We start from the raw sequence: 16,531 nt of genomic DNA, 5'->3' as shown, positions 1-16,531 counted from the left end.
CTGTGTATTTTCTGCAGTTCGGATGGAGCTGAATTTGCCAAAATCCCGATTTCAGATCTAATGTAGAATAAATAGCAGTACCGTGAAATTTCTGTAGTAGTTCCTCTAGTGTCTGTGGTCGATCTGTTTCATTAATAATTATGTCATTGATGTGACGCGAATCAAGTACAAGACGAAGTGAGCCATCCTTTTTCTTAACAATATGTAGCGGGTTTATGTACGGACTAACTGCTGGTTCAATAATTCCCTGGTCGAGCATATCTTGCAATTCTTTCTTAACTTGCTCTCTATGAATATACGGAATAGGATAATGTTTGGCTTTAAATGTGTCGTGCTGTTTGACTTGAAATTCATACATAAAACCGGACATAGTACCAGGAATGTTGTTGCATAGTTACGTGCGTTCGTCGTCTGTATTTGCACTGCTTTGCTTAACTTTATCAGAAATCGTCTGTATTACGTCATAGTCAGCTTCGTCTGGAGTATTATAGTTATGTACGTGCGTACCTGTGAACAATGTGGAATTACAGTCTATGTTACGTGATGCAGAAATGACCTCTGTACGGTTAATTGTTTGTTCTTCCGCAGATAATGAGTGCTGAAATTCTAAAGCCAATTGTACATTTTCATCCTTCAACATTAAATAGGAATTTTGAAAATCAATAACTGCGTCGTGTTGTACCAGAAAATTAGTACCTAAAATAACGTCTGTTGTCAATAAAGGAACAATCCAAAAATTTGAGTGAAATGTGTGACCGGCAATACAAAATGATAAATGTGTCTGTAATTTAACGTCTACTCCTTTACTCGATACAGCTCCCTTCACTTTCGTTTTGCCTAATGGTAATGTAGGATAGGTATTCTCTTTGTTACACTCGTTGAAAGTGTCTTCATTTATAACTGACATAGGTGATCCAGAATCGATTACTGCTGAAAATTTCGATGATCCAATTTTAATTTCGATGACAGGATGTGAAATGGTTTTTTGGACAATTGGTCTTTCCTGCAAAAGAGTGTCTCTGATGTCGTCAAAAGTAATTACATTTTCGTGAACAACATTCTGCGTGTCTAAAGTAGTGCTTGTGTTACTGGAAGATGCAACCTGTACCGTATCTAGTCAAATTCTATCTGGCGTGTTATTATTTTCAGTAGAATTCTGTGGCATTTCGACTATTTGAACTGTTCTGTTATTTGTTCCAGACGTATTACGCCCTGGATGATACCTACTGTCGGGTTCATTCATGAGAATATGTTGTTGCTGATCATTTTGCTGCTGGTAAGACCGACTGTTATTAAACGTATGTTGATAATTGTGCTCATTGTTTTTACGTCTGTCGTGATAGTCATTCCTATACGGTGCATTGCGATAGGAATTGAGGTACTGTGTTTTCTGCACGTAGTTATTTCCTTGCTGGCGTGCGTTACTATTTGTTGTAGCTGGGACTATACGTGCACGCGGCGAAACATTAAAGTTTGGTTGACGTTGTAGACTGCATTGTTGGTTAGGTATGCTAACCGGCTGACTTCCATGTTGTTGCGGTGAAAAACCTCTGTTGTTACCAAAATGTGGTTCCTGTTGCTGATAATATTGACGATTGCTGAAAATGCTATACATACTGATGATTACAATTTTATCTGTTATTACAATTACGCTGGTAGTTCTTGTCATTTCGGGAGTGTCTAATAAAAATTGTCACTTTCGGTAAAAAATTGTCATATCCGGTTTTCTTTATACATTTCTTAATCCTAGATAGAGCAATAGTTGAAGAGCTGTTCTGACAGATATAAAGGATAGTAGGAGAGAAGGCAGCAGTGCAGAAAACTAAAGATGAAACAGCACTACTACAGCTCGGGGCCCTATGCACGCTACGGCACATATTCATTAAAGCGTAATGAATCCCCTGAGGTCTATTACACGCTGCAAATAAATTTTAGCTTTTGTGTTACAGGCAATGCCGGTGAAAATTCGGAAGCAAATCGCTGTATCCATGCTAATTGTAGTTTCTGTATTACACGAAATGTTGGTAAAAATTCAAGAGCAAATGGTCGTATCCAGTTCTGCGTTACAGCTAATACCGGTGAAAGTACAAAAATAAATTGTCGTATACAGTTCAAATCGTGTATCTGTGCTCTGTCATTATTAAGTTGGTTGGTTGTTTCGGGGAAGGAGACCAGACAACGAGGTCATCGGTCTCATCGGATTAGGGAAGGACGGGGAAGGAAGTCGGCCGTGCCCTTTGAAAGGAACCATCCCGGCATTTGCCTGGAGCGATTTAGGGAAATCACGGAAAACCTAAATCAGGATGGCCGGACGCGGGATTGAACCGTCGTCCTCCCGAATGCGAGTCCAGTGTCTAACCACTGCGCCACCTCGCTCGGTATTATTAAGTTCCTTAGATTTTCTTACGGATAAAAATTGCTCGTAATCTACGTTCTCGTCACTGAATTTGAGAACACGTTCAGGTTTGTGTGAGAATTTATTTGTCTGTGACTGTTCGGAATCTAAATCGCGTACTCTCTGTAAATTACCCAAATTATACACGCTGCGTGAGTCTGACAAATGTTCGCAAAGTGGCGTCTGCTGTGATATGTTAAACGCTGAAACATTTTTCATCTCTGTTACTTCTTGCTGTAAGGTTGACAACTTTCTACGTAATGCATTATTAGACGAATCTATCTCACTGATCGTCTGTTGTAGATTTTGGAATTCAGGTGTTTGGTTAAACGAAATTGGTGAAGTATCGTCTGATTTGCTGTCATCAGTATTTTTACCTGCTCATCGGTTTTAGTGTCGCAAGCACTAATTTGTTTTTGTATTTTTCGTGTGGTTTCGTTCAATTTTTTAACGTCTGCTTTAATGACATCGGAATCCTGTGTTAGTTTTAATTGTTCGAGTCTGTCTGTCACTGTCTGAAAGTCTGCTGTGTGTGTGTCTGTTTTCGACTTAAGATCGGAAATTTCATCACGTAATTCTGTGTTCAATTGTTTGATGGCATTAATTTCGTCGGATACTGTAGCAATATTGTTGTCTACGTATGTTTTTGCTTTCGCAAACAATTTACGTTTATCTTCCTGCCTCTGTGCGGTGATTGTTTCCATTACTTGTCGTTTTACTTTATTCTGATCCTGTATAAATTACGGAAACGCGTATCACTGTTTTGTAGGTGTTGTTTAAAACGTTCGTCAATTTGAGTGTTCTGTTGGTCGAATTTCGCGTCTATCTTTGCATCCATTGTGCGCGAAAGTTCTGCTGTCATTAATTTAAACTCTTCACGTAATTGTTTTGCCTCTTCAGAGCATTGTTTTCCGACTGCACTAATTTCGCCTCTAAGTGCTTCTGTTGTAGTTGTTTGCATATCCCTTAATTCTTGAGCAACAGATCTAATTTCTTCGCTACTTTTCCTAGCACAAGCCTCAATTTTCTCGCGTAATTGTTCCTTAGTATCATGACACTGCGAAGAGAAACAGAGCAGGCTAGGAAAAAATGGCTAAAAAAGGAGGAATGTGATGAAATTGAAGAACTGGACAGGAAGGGAAGATACGACTTACTATACAACAAAGACTATGACATGGGAACAAAACAGCAGGAAGTGCTACTATGGAAATTTTGAGTAAAGACGAAGAGGTAGTGTACAAAGATCGTGACGATGTCCTCCAGAGATGGGAAGAATATATAAAAGAGCTATATGACACAAATAGCAAACCAGAAACTCTGGAGCTTGAATCACACAACAGTGTAAGTGATGAAGAGAAAGGACCAACCATCATAATGGAAGAAGTAAAGGCTGTCATTGCTGCAATGAAAAATGGCAACGCAGTAGGTACAGATACAATACCGGGAGAAATACTAAAATGCTTGAACCACAATGGAATAAGAGAAATATTGAGATTATGTAATAAAATATATGACAGTGGTGAATGGCCTGAGGACTTTTTGACAACAGTAATGATTCCATTACCGAAAAAACAAGGAACCAAGAAATGCAGCGAGCACAGGACAACCAGCCTCATTTCACATGCAGCCAAAGTGATGCTAAGAATAATTAATAAAAGACTTGAAAAAGTAATAGAGGAGAATCTCGGCGAGGAGCAGTTTGGCTTTAGACGGAATACGGGCACCAGAGGTGCAATAGGGCTCCTACGAATCTTGGGAGAAAGGTTTATTGAAAAAGGAAGAAACCTATATATGTGCTTCATCGATTTAGAAAAGGCATTTGACAATGTGGTTTGGGACAAGCTGGCGACTATTATGAGGGAAAAGAGAGTGGACTGGAAAACCAGAAGACTTATAAACTCATTATACCTTAATCAAAAAGTTTCAGTTAAAGTGAGAGGAGAAAGTACAAACTCGATCAGACTAGGGAAAGGAGTAAGACAAGGATGCCGTTTATCACCTACTCTTTTCAACCTGTACTTGGAAAATATGATTGACCAATGCTCATTAGATGACAAAGGAGTAGAAATTGGAGGAAGAAGAGTAGGGTGCTTGAGATTTGCTGATGATATGGTCCTTCTAGCCACAGGGGAAAAAGAATTACAGGATTTGGTGGACACCATTGCAACTAACGGAAAAAAATATGGAATGAAAATTAACACAAATAAAACAAAAGTATTGGCAATAGGAGGAAATAAGGAAATAAAAATTGTGCTGAATGGAGAAACACTAGAACAGGTGCAAAATTTTAAGTATCTTGGAAGCAGGATAGACACCGACTGGAAGTGCACCACAGAAATTAAAACAAGGATAGCAATGGCAAAAGAGGCGTTTTATAAGAAAAGGAGAATCTTCTGCAGCGGTCTGGACAGAGAACTCAGAAAGAGACTCATAAAATGTCTTGTATGGAGTGTTCTTCTATATGGAGCTGAAACATGGACTATGAGAAAAAAGACAGAGAAAGGCTGGAGGCTTTTGAGATCTGGACATGGCGGAAGATGGAAAGAATAAGTTGGATGGACAGAGTAAAAAATGTAGAGGTACTGAGAAGAGTGGGAGAGAAAAGACAGTTACTAGATGTAATAAAGAGAAGAAAAAGAAATAGGATTGGGCATATATTAAGAAAGAATGACGGACTGATAAAAACAGTTTTAGAAGGTTATGTAGAAGAGAAAAGGAAGCGAGGAAGGAATAGATTCCAGATACTGGATGACATGACGGACGGTACAGCATACAGCAACCTTAAGAAGGAAGCAATGGATCGCAGAAAATGGAGAGGCAAAGGACCTGCTAATATAGCAGATAACTGATGATGATGATGATGATCATGACACTGCGCGGCAACGGCTCTAATCTGTTCACTAAGCTGTCTGGAATTATTGTCTAATTTTTCATTAAGGTTGTCATGTTTTTCATTAAGCTGTTTGATCTGTTCACTAAGCTGTCTGGAATTGTTGTCTAATTTTTCATTAAGTTGTTTGTTCTGTTCGCTAAGTTGTTTGTGATTGTTGTCTTGTCTTTCATTAATTTCATTAATTTGTTGTTTAAGATTTTCACTCTGTTGCTGTAGCAATCTTGCCATAATTTGTTCCAAGTCAATATTACCAGCTCTATTCTCTGTGCTGTTTGATGACGTACCTGCAATTGTCACGTTTTGTGTAACCATTTGGTTATTCTGTGATTCTAAAAAATGTTTCCCAATCGATTGTGCACTGTTAGTCACTATCTCGGAATTAAATAAATCCGACGCATTCTGATTACACTGTTCGTTTTCATTAGAAAAATTTGTCTGTTCGTCACATGAATTTTGCAAACCGGTTGTGTTGAGCTGGGCAGCGCTCATTACAACAGAACGCCCCGTGTCGTCAATTGTCGTCAAATTAACAGAGGACACAATTGAGTTCGTCTGTTCATCACTAGGATCAAAATTAACATTAGTGGTCGGTACACACTGATTGTCAGTAAACGGAGGATTGTCATCAATACACTGTGTGTCACAAGTACTATCGGTGAAGTTATTTAAGTCGGTTATTTCACTCATCATACCTCGCGATGTACTATTAACAATCTTTCGCGGCATTTTTACACTAGTCACAATTATTCACAAATGAGACACAGGCAATGCAAAATCCAACAAATACAAATACAACAAAGAGCAACGAATTGCCAATGATCTGTTAGAGAAAGTCACAATATTAGTAAAAGCGTTGCGCCAAATGCTAATTATATTTAAGTAAATAAGAGCAGATATCTGACTACTTCTCAAAAGATTCTCAAAGAAATACGATCCTGGCAGGGTCGCCAAGTGTAACCTCCCCGCAAAACTATGGAAGTCAATGTTAAGTAAAAATGGAAATGAGCCAAATGTCGTCTTCCCACAAAATTACGGAATAATAAAAATGAGCCAAGCGCAACCTACCCGTGAAAACTTCATAATATTATTAACTGAATAACAAATGAGCCAGTATGCCAACTTCCCACAAAATTAACGTCAAGAAATGAAGATTGCTCATTAAACCCTCAATAATGTTAATTAAATAATGAAGCATGAACTGAATGTAACATCTGAACAGCAATAATTAAACCTGATAATTCTTTAAATTGAAATGATTACTTTTCTTTAAAAGATTTACTTTATAAAAAAATTTATTATTGGGCACCTCTTGGACAAATTAATTACAATTAACAGATGTTATTGGCTGAGCGCAATGCTGCTTCATTACCTTCGATAACAATATACCTCGTCCTGAATCGTGACCAGAGATGGAGGGAGAGCACGCCGCCGACCCATGTCGACGCCCGCTCAGTGCAACCGTCCACTCGCTACAACTACTGCCGACATAGTGCGGCTCGCAACTGCTCTTACCGACTCGCAACACGCTACTAGCACTGACTGAGAGCAACTAGCAACTGCTCTTGCCGACTTGCAACACGCTACTACTGTCGTCTCCCGCGCTCTACTACTCTCGAACTGAACTCTCCCGCGGTCAAGCGCAGACTAGCAACGATAAATAACTCTCTGGTCAGAGATTCTGTCATGCCTCGCCATCGCTGGTAATGAATACATATGAAACGTACGCGTTTCAAACTATGCATGAGCAGCGCCTATTAGAGGGAGGGGGTCCGGCAGTCGATCTGTTCCAGTCATTCCACCAGGAAGGAGGTACACGGCTCGTGTTGTCTGTTGTTCAACCATGCCTAGACGGTCAATACCGCGGTTCGATCGCGCCCGCATTGTTACTTTGTGCCAGGAAGGGCTCTCAACAAGGGAAGTGTCCTGGCGTCTCGGAGTGAACCAAAGCGAAATTGATCGGACATGGAGCAGATACAGAGAGACAGGAACTGTCGATGACATGACTCGCTCAGGCCGCCCAAGGGCTACTACTGCAGTGGATGACCGGTACTTACGGATTATGGCTCGGATGAACACTGACAGCAACGCCACCATGTTGAATAATGCTTTTCGTGCAGCCACGACTCAAACTGTGCGCAGTAAGCTACATAACGCGCAACTTCACTCCCGACGTCCATTGCGGATTCCAACTTTGCAACCACGACACCATGCAGAACGGTACAGTTGGCCCCAACAACATGCCGGATGAACCGCTCAGGATTGGCATCACGTTCTTTTCACAAATGAGTTTCGCATATGCCTTCAACCAGACAATCGTCGGAGACGTGTTTGGAGGCAACGCGGTCAGGCTGAACGGCTTAGACACACTGTCCAGCGAGTGTAGCAAGGTGGAAGTTCTCTGCTGTTTTGGGGTGTCATGATGTGGGGCCGACATACGCCACTGGTGGTCATGGAAGGCGCCATAACGGCTGTACGATATGTGAATGCCATCCTCCGACCGATAGTGCAACCATATCGGCAACATCTTGGCGATGCATTCGTCTTCATGGACGACAATTCGCGCCCCCATCGTGCATATTTTGGGAATGGCTTCCTCCAGGATACCGACATCACACGACTAGAGTGACCAGCATGTTCTCCAGATATGAATCCTATCGAACATGCCTGGGATAGATTGAAAACGGCTGTTTATGGACAACGTGACCCACCAACCACTCTGAGGGATCTACGCCGAATCGTCGTTGAGGAGTGGGACAATCTGTACCAACAGTGCCTTGATGAACTTGTGGATAGTATGCCACGACGAATACAGGCATGCATCAATGCAAGAGGACGTGCCATTGGGTATTAGAGGTACCGGTGTGTACAGCAATCTGGACCGCCACCTCTGAAGGTCTCGCTGTATGGTGGTACAACATGTAATGTGTGGTTTTCATGAGCAATGAAAAGGGGAGAAATGATGTTTAAGTTGATCTCTATTCCAATTTTCTGTACAGGTTTTGGAACTCTCGGAACCGAGGTGATGCAAATTTTGTTTGATATGCGTATTAGCTAATGTGAAGAGAAAAGAAAAAGATGGTAACATACTTACGATCAACTGTCCAAAAATTGTCAACGATTATAATAAAAACTGAGGATTCGTTGACAAAGCAGACATGTGAAGGCACATATGCCCCTGACTGCAAAAGCAGCAATGCTGGCACATTGTTCATGTTAGTATTCTGAACAATTACATTTTATACTAATTTTGCAGTAGGTCGCCTAAGTTGTCATTGAAATCTTTTAGGTGCGGGATAGCTACAGGAATTTTTGGGACATGTGGACATGTTTTTCACCTCTTTTGAGGAGCAAAGTGCTAGATAGTACAAGAAATCATTTGAAGCCCTATGTCTCTCTTACTGATAAAGCGCCACACACGCCTTTGAGGATCACTTCTAAACATTATGCCTATTGCAGCAATAAGTAAAATCTCAAACGAACGAGATGTATGTGTTTCATGTGCAAACTTGGATTAGGTATGATGAAGGGAAGAGAGTGGTTTCATCTGTATCGTAAGTAGTGCTTACGGTTTTTAGAACTAAAGAACTAAACGTGAAGAACTGAAATGCCTTTTTACATGTTTTGAAAGGAAGACAACCATAAAGCTGTCCGTCCCCGGTAGCTGAGTGGTCAGTGCGACAGCATGCCAACCCTAAGGGCCCGGGTTCGATTTCCGGCTGGGTCGGAGATTTTCTCCACTGAGAGACTAGGTGTTTCGTTGTACTAATCATATTTGGGAACATGAACGTTGGTGATATGTGCACTACGCTTCACTCATTCCATAGATATTCCTACACTATGGCTTGTACACATGAGGGGCGTTTCTTCTATTTCTCCCTTGCCTTACAACAACACGTGGTGATGACAGTGTCATCATATTCACTGACGAGATAAAACATTATGACCACTATCCACAGAGATATTGAATACTGTCTGGTTGCGTTGTGGGCACATGAGGCGGTAAGGAAGGTATAAGTGAAGCAAAGACAATACAGGCAGGAAGTGGAGAAATTCACTGCTCTGCTGTCTTCCCTTGCAGTTTTTACGCCCTACAGCTCCCACTAGAACCATGGAAGTAATTCCGAAGGAGTACTGTTCATCTCTTCTGCCTTATTTGATCGTAAGTCTTCCAAAGCTCTATTAAACGGTGTCTCTAAAACTGGATCCCACATGTCTGCAGCATCGACTAGTCGTCAGACAAGCCCTCCCTCGCAGAGGCCTTCAGTGTACTCTTTCCACCATTCGCTGTCTCCCAAGCGCTTAAAACTAATTTGCCACTACACTGTTGACAACCTTGCTTATAAATTCACCGAAAATTTGTTTTGACTTTCCTATATGCTGACTCAGTCCTTCCTTTTCGATTTCTTCCCATTTCTGTTGCAGCCGTTTCGCCTTGGCTTCCCTGCACCGCCCCCCCCCCCCTTCCGTTCCTAAGTGACGCAACGTATTTCTTCTTTTACCCGCGCAGTGATGACTGTCCCCGTCGGATAACGTGGAACAGCACCTGAAAATCTCTAAAGAAAATTGTTCCTCGCGTAATGTATGAAAGTCCGCTCGCGGGTCCGCACAGTCTTCTCAGCGATGCGAACTGCTGATTTTAATTGTCTGTTATGGTTTTATGACGATTTGCTGGTTATTGCAGTATTGAGTGAATCAAATGGCTCTAAGCACTATGGGACTTAACATCTGAGGTCATCAGTCCCCTAGACTTAAAACTACTTAAACCTAACTAACCTAAGGACAGCACAAACATCCATGCCCGAGGCAGGATTCGAACTTGCGACCGTAGCAGCAGCGCGGTTCCGGACTGAAGCGCCTAGAACCGCTCGGCCACAACGTCCGGCTGAGTGAATCATTCATCACCGGCGTCGTTTCACACCACTGAAGCGAGGAAAAATTCATTTGCGGTTCAGTATCAGTAGTTGTTGTTCCGTTGCTAGGCAGAATTGTTCACTACGGCACGACACAAATCCGGAGATGCTGTCTTGCTTTCGTGCGTCGTGATATTATTTCGGCAAAACACTCCTTTCAGTGCTCAATGTTCATCAAGTCACTCTTTCAATTAAAATGATCACAGTTAATTAACTCTGATCATCAACTATCACACAGTTCAATTAATGATGACGCCAACACGTGAGATTTCCATTACTGACGAACATATTTTTTTCCCTCTTAGAAGTTAGTTTATAATCATCACACCACACTCACACCGATGGATCAGATCAATTACGATTCTTTCAGTTCGGTGATCGTGACAATCGGTGTATTTGTATTATCTTCGTGTGATCGAGTTAATGTTTCCTACTCTAGGCTAATCAGGTATTGCAGTCTTCGATACTATGCCCATTCTTCGTGGTAACTGTTCACTTTAATGAAGGTTGAGTCCAACAATAATATCTCCAATAATTGCCGCGCGGGATTAGCCGAGCGGTCTCAGGCGCTGCAGTCATAGACTGTGCGGCTGGTCCTGACGGAGGTTCAAGTCCTTCCTCGGGCATGGGTGTGTGTGTTTGTCCTTAGGATCATTTAGGTTAAGTAGTGTGTAAGCTTAGGGACTGATTACCTTAGCAGTTAAGTCCCACAAGATTTCACACTCATTTGAACCTTTCCAATAATTAAAGTTCATTAACTCGTCGTACACTATCAGAATATCGCTTCAGTTCAAGTTCTCAAGTCAGATCCATGACCGAGCGTTGTAGACGCATTGAATTTCCTTTTCGCCGCGTTTACAACTATCTTTCAGAATAAATGTTATCTCTGACCAACATATTACCTTAGACTTAACTTTCGTCGTACTGATTTGAAGTTATTATTAATATGTTTGATAGCTAATTAAAAATAACCTTTCTTTCTTTCTAGCTTTATACCATGAGATACTCAGTAATTATTGAAATTAGTGTTCATCAAAACTTTAAGGTGTTATATTATTGTCAAAGTTGTCGTACCTGTCAGGATAACACTGTTCCCTACTTCAAATTGTCATGACATTCTTATTTGGGTTTTCGGGTTTCTTGGGGTGTTACAGTTTGTCGAACCAACTTCTGTGATTGCCCTTTTTAGAAACGTCCATCCCTCTTCAACTGAACTGTGGTATTCATTATGGCAGTATCTATGGCCTCAGAGAATTTCAGACGCACCTCATCATTTCTAAGGACTTCAGTATTGCAGTTCTTTACTCAGTGATTCTTCCGAATGGTTCTCTGAGTCTTCAACCTTCTCCTCATTGTTGCTAAATTGTGATCCGAATCTATAGGGTGGTTCTTATTACCGTTTAGAAGACCCCGAAGCGACGAAGACCTCTGCCAGATGCAACATTCGAAAGCTGAGCCCCCCGTGCTAAAGTCGCTCACTAACTTTACTCCGGATGGAACGGTCAGACACCACAGACCGACAGGCTCCACCACAGCACGTGCGGCGCGGTACGCTATCTGGTGACGTCACACGTTCAGCATCTGCCATCCACTTTGGGATATTTCCCGACATTGTCTCAATGTCATCTACGACACTTCGGTGTTTTATAAAGTTAATAAGATGCGCTTTACAATTCAATATCTGACTTTGAAATCTCTATCTGACCACATTATAATCCAGCTGGTATCTTCTCGTATCTCCGGCATGTTTCCAAATGCACCTCAGCGTGTGATTTTTAAACAGTGTATTCGCTTTTACTAGTTGAAAATTACTGCAAAACTCAATTAGTCTTTCTCCTCTCTCATTCCTGCTACAAAGCGCACGTTCTACCGTAACTCTTTCTTTTGTTCTGCTGCTGTTGATATTATCCTCCATTCGTCTGACAGAGAAATCCTTGTCTTGTTCCCATTACACTTTACTGACTTCCAGTATACAAGTACCTAGACTGATCTTTTGCATTTTACATTTCAGATTTTCTGGCTTCACTAGCAAGTTGAAACTTCCGACATTCTACGACCTGACTCAGAATATGTTACCCTTTCGTGGGTTATTTGTTCTTTTTCTAACTGACTTAAGCGACTTTGACGCATGGCAGATTCATTTATGGCCCGGCGTCTGGAAAGGAGCGTCTCGAGAACGGCGAATCTGGTCGGCTGTTCATACGCTACTGTCATCAACATCTATGGAAGATCGGACAGAACAGACACTACAGGTGATACAGCGGCCCATAAAGAAACTGTAGAACGAGGAATTAAGACTTCAGCCGCCTACAGACATTGAAATAAATCAGTGGTCGAGGTTGAAAATTTGTGCCGGACTGAGATGCGAACCCTTCGCTCCTCTAGAATGGCTACCTTAACCGCTCGGCCATCCGGGCACCCTTCCCATCTCACCCAAATTCTCATCCTCTTACACGCAAGTAGCGCCCCCATCCATTAGCCCCACTGCTCGTACTTTTCACGTAAGTCCTACAGGGGTTCCGAAGATAAGCTGCACCTCCACTGAAAGTACCTAGAGCCGTCCTCCCTCGTATTTATATAGATATGTGGGGTCTGCTCTGATGGACATGTTCGACAGAATGAATGTTGGAAGTCACACTTCATCACAGAACGCGGAGGAGACTTCCCCTTCTGTGAAGCATGATAGGCGGCAATGTTTGGCCAATCTGGCAAAAGAGTATAATGGTTATGCAGTCACAAGTGTACCGGAGCATAAGATCCCGCAAGAAGTTGAACATGGTGCTCCATGGTAGACGACCACGTGATGTCCGAACGACACCATCATTTACAATTGCAGTGGACACGAGATCCTGGGCATTAGACCGTGGATCATTGCAAGGTTTGACCTGGTCAGATGTTTCATTTTACATCACCCCGATCGCAGTGTCCGGGTGCGCCGTTATCCAGGCGGACGGCTGGTCGAAACATGTCCGCGCCGTAGACATAGTGTGGTGGGGGCAGTGCTACGCCATGGATGACATTTACCTAGTCTGTCTTGGGATCTGTGTTAGTAATCTAAATCAATATGCGAGCTGTTGACTAGTGAACGGTACTGCGGACGACCTGCATTCTTTCATGCTTGATGTCTTTCTCGATGGCGGTGGCATCTTGCAGTTTCAGTGGTTTGAGGAGCTCGACAGTGAACTTACATTGATAACAATTTGTCCATTATATTTGGACATTGATGTCTTGGCCACGAAATTCGTCTGATCTGAACCTGATGGAACGTCATCGGATGCCATCTCGGCGCCCGCAAACCGCCAACCTGTAATTTGTGAGGACTGCATGAGCTGTGTGCTTGTACTCGTATATGGCTGACCAGGGCGGCGCAAAGCTTCTGAGGGCCAGACTTTCCATCCGCGGCCTGGATTAAATTTCAGATCTCTCCTGAGTGTCACAGAGAGTGTGGTCATGTTGACGTCGTTCGCTCCGGCGAATAGGAACGTTAAGGACTTCTGTCCCTTTCGTACCGTTTGAGAGGAAACCAGCATTCCTGTTCCTGTACATGAAAATGATCCGAGACTGTTAACCGTTGAACCACATAGCTCGGTCCACATATGGAGCATTTTAGAATGTCTCGTTTGGAGGACAAACAGGTAGGTTTTTTGGCAACCAAATTAGCAGTTTTCTGGAAACTGCCCAGGAACTCGTCTGCTATAGAGATTTAGAAATAATGAAGTTTTGAAATATTAAAGGAATCTGCAAAAAAAAAAAAAAAAGGGAAAAGCTATACGCCTTCAGACTGATCATGTATTGGCTTATTGATCGGTATGTGTTTCCTATTATTGAGAGGCGATTTTGGAATGTAGCATCGCGTGTGCTGATGGACGAAAAATGCAAATGTATTGTGCAGAAAGACAGCACACTGTCGTCAGGGGAAACAAGATCTTTTTTTCATAATTTTATAAACGAAGCACAGTCTAGATTACGATGGGCTAATTCGACCGAAACCCGTCGTGTCAATAAAAATGATTCAGACCTTGCTTCGTTTACGGTAAGTGATGTTTTTTCGCGTTTATTCCTTTCATAATAACAGCCTAAAATCCTTCATAGGGTGAAGCTCTCCATACATATCAGCAGAAGTAACGTAAGAAACAGTGAGACAATGTTGTTGTTGTTGTTGTGGTCTTCAGTCCAAAGACTGGTTAGATGCAGCTCTCCATGCTACTCTATCTTGTGCTACTCTATCTTCATCTCCCAGTACCTACAGCAATCTACATCCTTCTGAATCTGCTTAGTGTATTCTTCTCTTGGTCTCCCTCTACGATTTTTACCCTCCACGCTGCCCTCCAATATTAAATTGGTGATCCCTTGATGCCTCAGAACATGTCCTACCAACCGATCCCTTCTTCTAGTCAAGTTGTGCCACAAATTTCTCTTCTCCCCAATTCTGTTCAGTACCTCCTCATTAGTTATGTGATCTACCCATCTAATCTTCAGCATTCTTCTGTAGCACCACATTTCGAAAGCTTCTATTCTCTTCTTGTCTAAACTATTTTGCGTCCATGTTTCACTTCCATACATGGCTACACTCCATACAAATACTTTCAGAAACGACTCCCTGACACTTAAATCTATACTCGCTGTTAACAAATTTCTCTTCTTCAGAAACGCTTCCCTTGCCATTGCCAGTCTACATCTTATATCCTCTCTACTTTAACCGTCATTAGTTATTTTGCTCACCAAATAGCAAAATTCTTTTACTGCTTTAAGTGTCTCATTTCCTAATCTAATTCCCTCAGCATCACCCGACTTAACTATACTACATTCCATTATCCTCGTTCTGCTTTTGTTGACGTTCATCTTATATCTTCCTTTCAAGTCACTGTCAATTCCGTTCAACTGCTCTTCCAGATCCTTTGCTGTTTCTGACAGAATTACAACCTCAAAGTTTTTATTTCTTCTCCATGGATTTTAATACCCACTCCGAATTTATCTTTTGTTTCCTTTACTGCTTGCTCAATTATACATATTGAATAACATCGGGCAGAGGCTACAAACCTGTCTCACTCCTGATGTGGCTACGAAGGCTTTCCCGGCGTAATAACTGATAATATTCTTCTCGAGAAGAATATTATCTGTCCCACTCCCTTTCCAACCACAGCTCCCCTTTCATGCCCCTCGACTCTTATAACTGCCATCTGGTTTCTGTACAAATTGTAAATAGCCTTTCGCTCCCTGTATTTTAGCCCTGCCACCTTCAGAATTTGAAAGAGAGTATTCCAGTCAACATTGTCAAAAGCTTTCTCTAAGTCTACAAATGTTAGGAATTTAGGTTTGCCTTTCCTTAATCTATCTTCTATATATCGAAATAAAAATTGGCCAGGTACGAGCAGGACTCGTGCCGTGAGGGCTCTGTACAGATTTAATTATGTATAAAAATAGTCATCAGTTCCGGGAATCGATAATCGCGACAATTTTTGCCTGTTATCGGCACTGATAGTCGCAAGATATCGGTCCCCAAGGATTCCAAGATTTTCGAGAATATCTTAGTTTCACGTTTTAGGTGGGATACCAATCGACAAAAGAAATATTTTTCACGTGTGATATAATGACAAATTAACAATTTTCGAATTTTTTCCTACACTTGTGTTTCGAAACCCTGCTTCTTGCCAAATTTCATAAATGTACGTCAACGAGTTGTACCTTATATGTCTTAATGAGTGAGTTTGAGAGTATCAAAAAATGTGACATAAATTGTCCTGTCTTTTGACAGCATTGACTTAGAGCCTTAAATTTTTTACACCACTAAACGACCATAGACCTCAATATGTAGTATAAATTTAGATTTGATATGCGTCTATCCGTTTCTCAGAAAAAAGGGATCTTAACAGACGTATTGGCAGACAGATAGTCCGTTAATATATGACATATTTCTTTTTCGTGTAATATAATTACAGGTTAACTGTTTTCGGATTATTCCTTTGGTTGTGTTGTGAAACCTTCATTCTTGTTCAATTTCAGCGAGAAGTAGGCTTTGATGAGTGTGTTTGGGAGTATCAAAATGTATGACGTAAATGGCCGTATATCTTGATTGCATTGATTTAGAAGCTTCAGTGTTTTACATCGCCAGGGGACCGTAAATCTTAGTGACATAAGTTTCAGTTTGATACGTCTAACCGCTCCTGAGACAGACGGACAACAAATTTGTTTTATAAGGCTTCCGTCTTTACCAATTGAGGTACGGAAATCTAATAATGGGTTCTAAAAAGAGATTCTAAAAAGACATTAAATAATAATATTGTTCGTTTCCTGTCAGCGTTATATAATTCACAGATTACTGTAAAAATTTAT

Source organism: Schistocerca cancellata, chromosome 3, assembly GCF_023864275.1.
Source record: "Schistocerca cancellata isolate TAMUIC-IGC-003103 chromosome 3, iqSchCanc2.1, whole genome shotgun sequence".
In the NCBI taxonomy this organism is placed as follows: Eukaryota; Metazoa; Arthropoda; class Insecta; order Orthoptera; family Acrididae; genus Schistocerca; species Schistocerca cancellata.
The sequence above is the reverse complement of the archived record's forward strand: the minus strand, read 5'-3'. Positions refer to the sequence as shown.